We start from the raw sequence: 6931 nt of genomic DNA, 5'->3' as shown, positions 1-6931 counted from the left end.
CCCAGTTGGAGGCCCTCACCGTTGTTCTGTTTCCTACCACTTCATGTCATCTGTATCCTGCTATTCCCCTCCCTACACCCCTCTATGGTCCCTTTATATATACCTGGTTTCTATGGTTACTCCATGTTGTGTACTCACATCTGAGATATGGAGCAAGAAACTCCAGACAAATGATAACATGAGGCTTTCTGGTCTCTAGGTCCATCCATTTACCTGCAAATGCCATGATTTTATATTTCTTTACAGAGTAAAGAGTGGTAGCATGTTGTGTTGAGTAGTATTCTGTGTATATGTACAGCATTTTTATTATTCATTCATCTGTTGGCAGACTTTTAAGTTGTTTCCATTCCCTGGCTATTGTGAATAGAGCAGCAATGAACATGGCTGAGCAAGTGTCTGTGGAGTAAGATGTCCACTCTTTTGGGCATATGCCAAGGACTGGTATAGCTGGGTTTTATGGTAGATTATTTTTGTTTGTTTATCTTTGGAGGATTCTTCATAGATTTCTTGAGTGCCTGTAGCAATTTGCATTCCCACCGACAATGAGCATTTCCTCTTCCTGGACAAGCTCCGCAGGATGTTGTCAGCTGCTTTGTTGATCTTAGTCATTCTACTAGGGTGAGAGGAAATCTCAGAGTTGCTTTAATTTGCAGTTCCCTGATCGCTAAATACGATGAACACTTTGATCTATTTCTTAGTCATTTTTATTTCTTAAATTGAGAACTCTGTTTTGATATCTAGCCTATTTCCAATTAGAACATTTATTTCCTTGACTCTGTTTCTTGAGGGATTTTTTTTGTATTTTCTGAATGTTAATCCTCTGCCAGATCTATAACTGGGAAAAGATTCTCTCCCGTTCTATCGGTTTCTTCTTCACTCAGTTGATTGTTGCTATACATTGAGTTTGCATGTTTCATGCATAAAGTTGGTCTGTGCTCCACTTGGATCTAATTTTTGTGTAAGACCGTAGATGTGGGTCTAATTTCATTCTTTTCTATGTGGACATTCAGTTCCCCAAGACCCTGAAGAAACTATCTTTCTTAAGTGTATGGTTTTTGCCTCTTTGTCAAATATGATGGCTGTAGTTTTGAGTACTCATATTTGGATCTTATACTTTATTTCAGTGCTCTAGCTGTGCTAGCATCATGTTGTTTTGATCACTGTAGCTCTACAAGATATTGATGTCTGGAATAGCAATCCTTTTGTATTATTTTTGCTCAAGATTGCTTTGGGTATTTTGAGGTCTTTTCTTTTTTCATATAAATTTTAGGATTTTTTTCTATTTCTGTGAAGAATGTTGTGAGTATTTTGACTGGGATTGCATTGAATGTATAAATAGCTTTCGGTAGGATGGGCAATTGCACAATGTTAATTCTACTGTTCCATAAACACAAGGTATCTTTCCATTTTCAGTGTCTTATTCTCTTCTTCAGAGATTTGAAGTTTTCATTGTAGAGGTCTTTCACCTCTTTGGTTAAGTTTATTCCAAAATATTTCATTGTCTTTAATACTATCGTAGTTCGAAGTATGTCTATGTCACTTTCAGTGTGTTTGTGTCATTTTGATGAAACTACTGATTATTTCTAGATGTTTTCTGGTTGAATTTTGGGAATATCTTATGTAATGATCTTATATCATCTGAAAATAGGAATAACTTGACATCTTTTTCTGTTTGTATCCCTTTAATTTCCTGGAATTTTCTTATTGCTATGATTAACACTTCCAGTACCATATTGAAAAGGGGGAAGCTCAGTCTCATTCCTGATTTATGTGGGATTGCTTCAGGTTGACTAGGGGTTGGTCATATATATATATATATATATATATATATATACACACATATATATGTATATACACATATATATATGTATATATATATGTTTATTATGTTTAGATATGTTCCCTCCAGTCCTACTCTCTCTAGGACTTTTATCATGGGTTTTGGATTTTGTCAAAGGCCTTTTCAGCATCCATTGAGATGCTCATGAGACTTTGGTCCTTTAGTCCACTTATATGATTTATGGTATTTATTGATTTACATTTTTAACCATCCTGCATTTCAGTTTGCTAGTATTTACTTGAGGATTTTTGTATCTATGTTAAACAGGGATATTAGTCTGCAGTTTTGGGTTTTTGTTCTGTCTTTACCTGGTTTGGGTAGACAATTTGCCAAGTAGGTATAAAAGCCAGAAATATGGAGGAGAAATTACAAAAAACAGATAGAAATTCACAGAACTCAAGATTCTCAATAAGAAATGAATAAAATTCTTGAATGAAAGAGCTAATCAATAAAATAGAAACACAGTTTGGCTATCGAAACAAGACCTGAAAAAGTACAGCACCAAAAGGCATGCTAACATGGAAGTGGTGATCTCATGAAGCCCCCTCCATAAACAAAGAACTACAGGCAATTAAGGAATGCTGAGCATATAAGAAATAGTTCTCTGCAGGGATGAGGCCATAAATGGTTGTTGAATACCAAATGGTCAGCCCTGAAATCACAAGTAACACTAAATCACAAGTAACACTAAATGAACGGACATGGTCGTAGTTGTATATTGAGGCTTTTATATAAACATTGTGTATATATGTGTAAAAATAACAGAGAAAAAGAGGTTATAATTTAGAATAGGGATGGGGGAGGGACTCCATGGGAAGGAGTGAAAAGAGGAAAGGAAAAAAGAAATGGACAAATAGTCCAGATGTCAAAAATACAAAGTAAAGAAAATATTAAAATTTCTAAGAGAGGTACTGGATTATCTTCTAAGGTCCATAAACAATAGCCATGCTAACTTGGAACGGAGTGAGAGGATCTCACGGGGTTCCAGCCCTAGACAAAACTACAAGTAACTCATGACTGTTGAGAGAGGGAGAATTAGCCCCTCTTAAGGCATGAATCTCCTAATATACATAACAAAAACAGACTTCATAGGTGGTATTTATATATTTGTGCCTATACACATATACATATGTATGTAACAATAATCAAAGTAAAAGAAGCTATTAATTTGCGAGTGAGAGAACCATCAGAGAAATTGGAGGGAGGGGATGTGGAAGGGAATGGAGGATGGAAAGGGTAGAGAGGAAGTGATGTAATCATATTTGAATATAAAAATAAAAAGCTGTTAGGGAAAATATCAAATCATTTACAAAAGGTGAAGCTATCAGAATAATGTTAGCTCTCTCAACAGAGCCAGGAAAGCATGAAATTGTATATTTCAAGTCTTATATATAAATAATTGCCAACCAAGATTAGTATCTGCACCAAAACTATGGTTTAAAAATGACTTGGTGAAATAAGAATGTCTCAAGGCAAACATATACTAAGACAGTTTAGAACTACAAAGCCACTACTGCAGAAAATACTCAAAACAATACTATACACAAAAGTGATGGAGGACTCTCATTGGTTAATAAAGAAACTGCCTTGGCTTTTTGATAGGGCAGGATTTAGATAGGTGAAGTAGACAGAACAGAATGCTGGGAGGAAGAAGGCAGTGAGGCAGTCGCCATGCCTCTCCTCTCCGAGACAGATGCAGGTTAAGATCTCTCCTGGTAAGTTACCACCTCGTGGTGCTACACACATTAATAGAGATGGGTTAAGCAAGATATGAGAATTAGCCAATAAGTGGCTGAAACTAATGGGCTAGGCAGTATTTAAAAGAATACAGTTTCCATGTAATAATTTCGGGGCATAAGCTAGCCAGGCAGCCGGGAGCCAGGGCGGCAGGAACGCAGCCCGCCGCTTCTTCTACACAAAAGCAGCAACACAGTCTCAATTACAAGACTATAGGAAAAGGATAAACTTCATTAGAAGAATAAACAAATGAGAAGTAAAAAAGAATTCATCCTATCCAACACAATAAATAAGCAAAACCCTAATGCTAATAGAGTAGAAGAAAAGAGCAATAGTAATTCAATTAGCAGTAACATGAAAGAAAAAACTTTAGAAATTGGCATGCCCATGCTGGGTGGTGGTGGCTCATGCCTTTAATCCCAGCACTTGGGAGGCAGAGACAGGTGGATCTCTGTGAGTTCTAGAGAAGCCTGATCTACAGAGTAAACTACAGGACAGCCAGAGCTGTTAAACAGAGAAACCATAAAAAATTAGCGTGCCCATTTCTATTATAACTTTGAATACAAATGGTTGCAATGGTAATTACCTCAAATTACACTTAATAAATGTAAGTCTATATGTATACACATATGTTTATAGTTTAAATGAAAATTTCCCTGCCAAGTTGACAGTGTTCCCTCCAAGAGCCACAAACGATCAACAAAAGCCCCAATACCAGGCAAGAGAAGCCTCCTTTCCAGTTGTTGGTCAGGGGAGTCCAAGGCTCCCTCCTAACATTACAGGCTATTGCTGCTGCCCTTGCTTACCTCCAAGAGGTTGTCCATAAGTCCCTATTGTTGAAGACACCATGCACTTGGGACATGGGACCTGGAGGCTCAAAGACAGAACTGACTTGAAAGCCTTCACTAGCATTCATGGTGACAAGAAGTGCCATGTAAGATTCCAAGGAAGAAAATGACCAATAGTCCTACCCAGCTATGATCCCTAGGAACCATAACTGTAACCTCCTATAAAATAAAAGCAAATTACATACTTCCAATATCCATTACTGTTTCAAAAGGGAGAAATCAGCTATAGAGAGGATATATTGTAGCAAAGCATGACCAAATCCCATCAGGACAAACCCAAAATCCTATAACTCCATGTCTGATGTCAAAGGACTTAGACACCTCTGTCCTTCCTGCTATGCTACCTCAACACATTTTCTTCTCTTTCTGGGTCCACTTCCTGTGTGTAGCTCTCCCTGGCAGATATTCCACAGCTCTGGCACCTCTAACATCTTTGGTTTCCAACATGTTACTGGCTCCATGTTCACCTTCAAACAATGGCCTCTCAAAGTTTCTTGTCCTCTCAAGGCCTTCCTGCAGGTACTGCTCTGCCGTATGAGCCAAGCCTCAACTTCTCTCCATGATCTCTTCAATCCTGGAGCTTCTACTTCAAGTGAGGCTGCACATTCCAAAAGTAGCTTCTCCCAGCCCCTCATAGTGCTGAACCTAAGCTGCTGTCCATGACCTCTTTCTGCCCACAAAACCAATACCACTTGGGAAAGTTTTTGGTCTGCCGTGATGAGATGCAGCCCTAGGTCTCTCTGGAGCACAGCTTCTGTGTGCTGACCCCGAGAAAAATACTCCCAGAAGTGATGTTGGTTTCTTTTTTTCCTTTCTCGTTTTTTTATTATTATTAATTGAAATTTTACATACCAATCCCAGTTCCCACTCCTTTTCTAACTCCTGCTCCCCCCACCTTCCCCCCTACCTCACCCCCCATCCACTCCTCAAGACGGTAAGTCTTCCCATGGGGAGTCAACAAAGTCTAGCATACAGTTTTGACGCAGGTTTCTTCTTAATCACAGCTTATTCCTTAGCTTCAGCTGACGAGTACCACTGGCTCCAGCAAAGGGAAAGATTCACTTTAGTGAGTCTTAATTCAAAAAGTCACTCTAATACTCTAATATTTCTTATAGAATTTTTGCTTACCAGAAAGTTGACCATTGTTATGACAGACCTGACTATAGGTTTTTTTTTTTTTTCTTTTTTGGTGTTTTTTTTTTTTTTTTTGAGGAATATGGAAGACTTTGGGACTTTGGACTAGAAACGTGGTTAAATGCTGTAAGCAGGCCTTGAAGGGCCATCCTAGTAGGACCTGGAAGAAGGTGCTGTGAGCTATGTGGCTATGGAAGCCCATCTCAAGAGACTTGGGAGAGAAGCAAGGACTTCAACAGCAATGGGGCTAGAGGCCATTGTGATATTTTGGCAAAGAGTGTAGATGTTTTTTGCCTTTGTCGTAAGAATTTGTCTGAAGTTTAATTAAGAAGGAATGAATTAACTTGTTTGATGGAGGAAATTTTTTTCAAGACAGCCGAATATTGACTCTGTTGTTGGTTATTAGTAATCATTATGCAAGTCTACAATGAAAAAAGCAAGTGGGTCAAAAATGAATACAAAATGTATAGTTTCAAGAGAAAAAGAGCACCAGAAAATTTACTTTTGGAAGCAAGGCTGGTTCTGAAAGAGATAAAGAAATTAGCTTAAGAAAAGGAGAAATCTGCATTGGAATAAAGGGAAGAATGCTCTCAGGGCAAGACTTCCCTCCTAATACCAACTTCTGCATTGCTTACTTTTCTCTTGGTGTGATAACACACCATCAACCAAGGTAACTTACAGAAGGAAGGGTTTATTTAAGGGTTATGGTTCCAGAGGAGTATCACCTACCTTCATGGCAGCAGACAGGCTGACATGGTGCAGGAGTAGGAGCCGAGAGGTTGTTTTCCCTCCACAAACAGGAAGCAGAGAGGCACAATGGAAAGGATAGATTTTGAGATTTCGAAGTATAGTAAAACTGCATCTTTTCTTGGCCATATTTTTACATGCTCTTTTTAAAATCAAATTTCAAATCTTTCTCTTTCACTTTATACTACTGCTTCTGTCTATAAATTTGACAGAAAGTAGTGAGTAATATCCATGTGAGAGTCTGAATTTTGTGCTATGGTGGACATTCCTCTGAAAAGTAAGTTAGTCCATCACCTTTAAGCTCAACAATGAAAATGACTGATGATGTATGCTAAATGCTTCTGAATTTTTACTATAATCTAAGGATGGTAACTTTTTGTACATTTCAAATGGGAGTCCTCATTTCTACCTGAAACATTACTAACAGAAATCTTTATTACTTATATTTCTGTTAGTATTTTGGACTTTGAGCTGCTGCCAAAATTGTCAGTGAAGTTCATTTATATTGTGCTAGATTTTTGTCGCATGTTCCTCCATAGGCCTGAGATCAGATAACAGATTACAGTGGAGCAAAAAACACATAATGGAAATAAGGGGTCTTGTGACTACAAAACAAGGAAGAGGA

Source organism: Arvicola amphibius, chromosome X, assembly GCF_903992535.2.
Source record: "Arvicola amphibius chromosome X, mArvAmp1.2, whole genome shotgun sequence".
NCBI classification, from domain to species: domain Eukaryota; kingdom Metazoa; phylum Chordata; class Mammalia; order Rodentia; family Cricetidae; genus Arvicola; species Arvicola amphibius.
The sequence above is the reverse complement of the archived record's forward strand: the minus strand, read 5'-3'. Positions refer to the sequence as shown.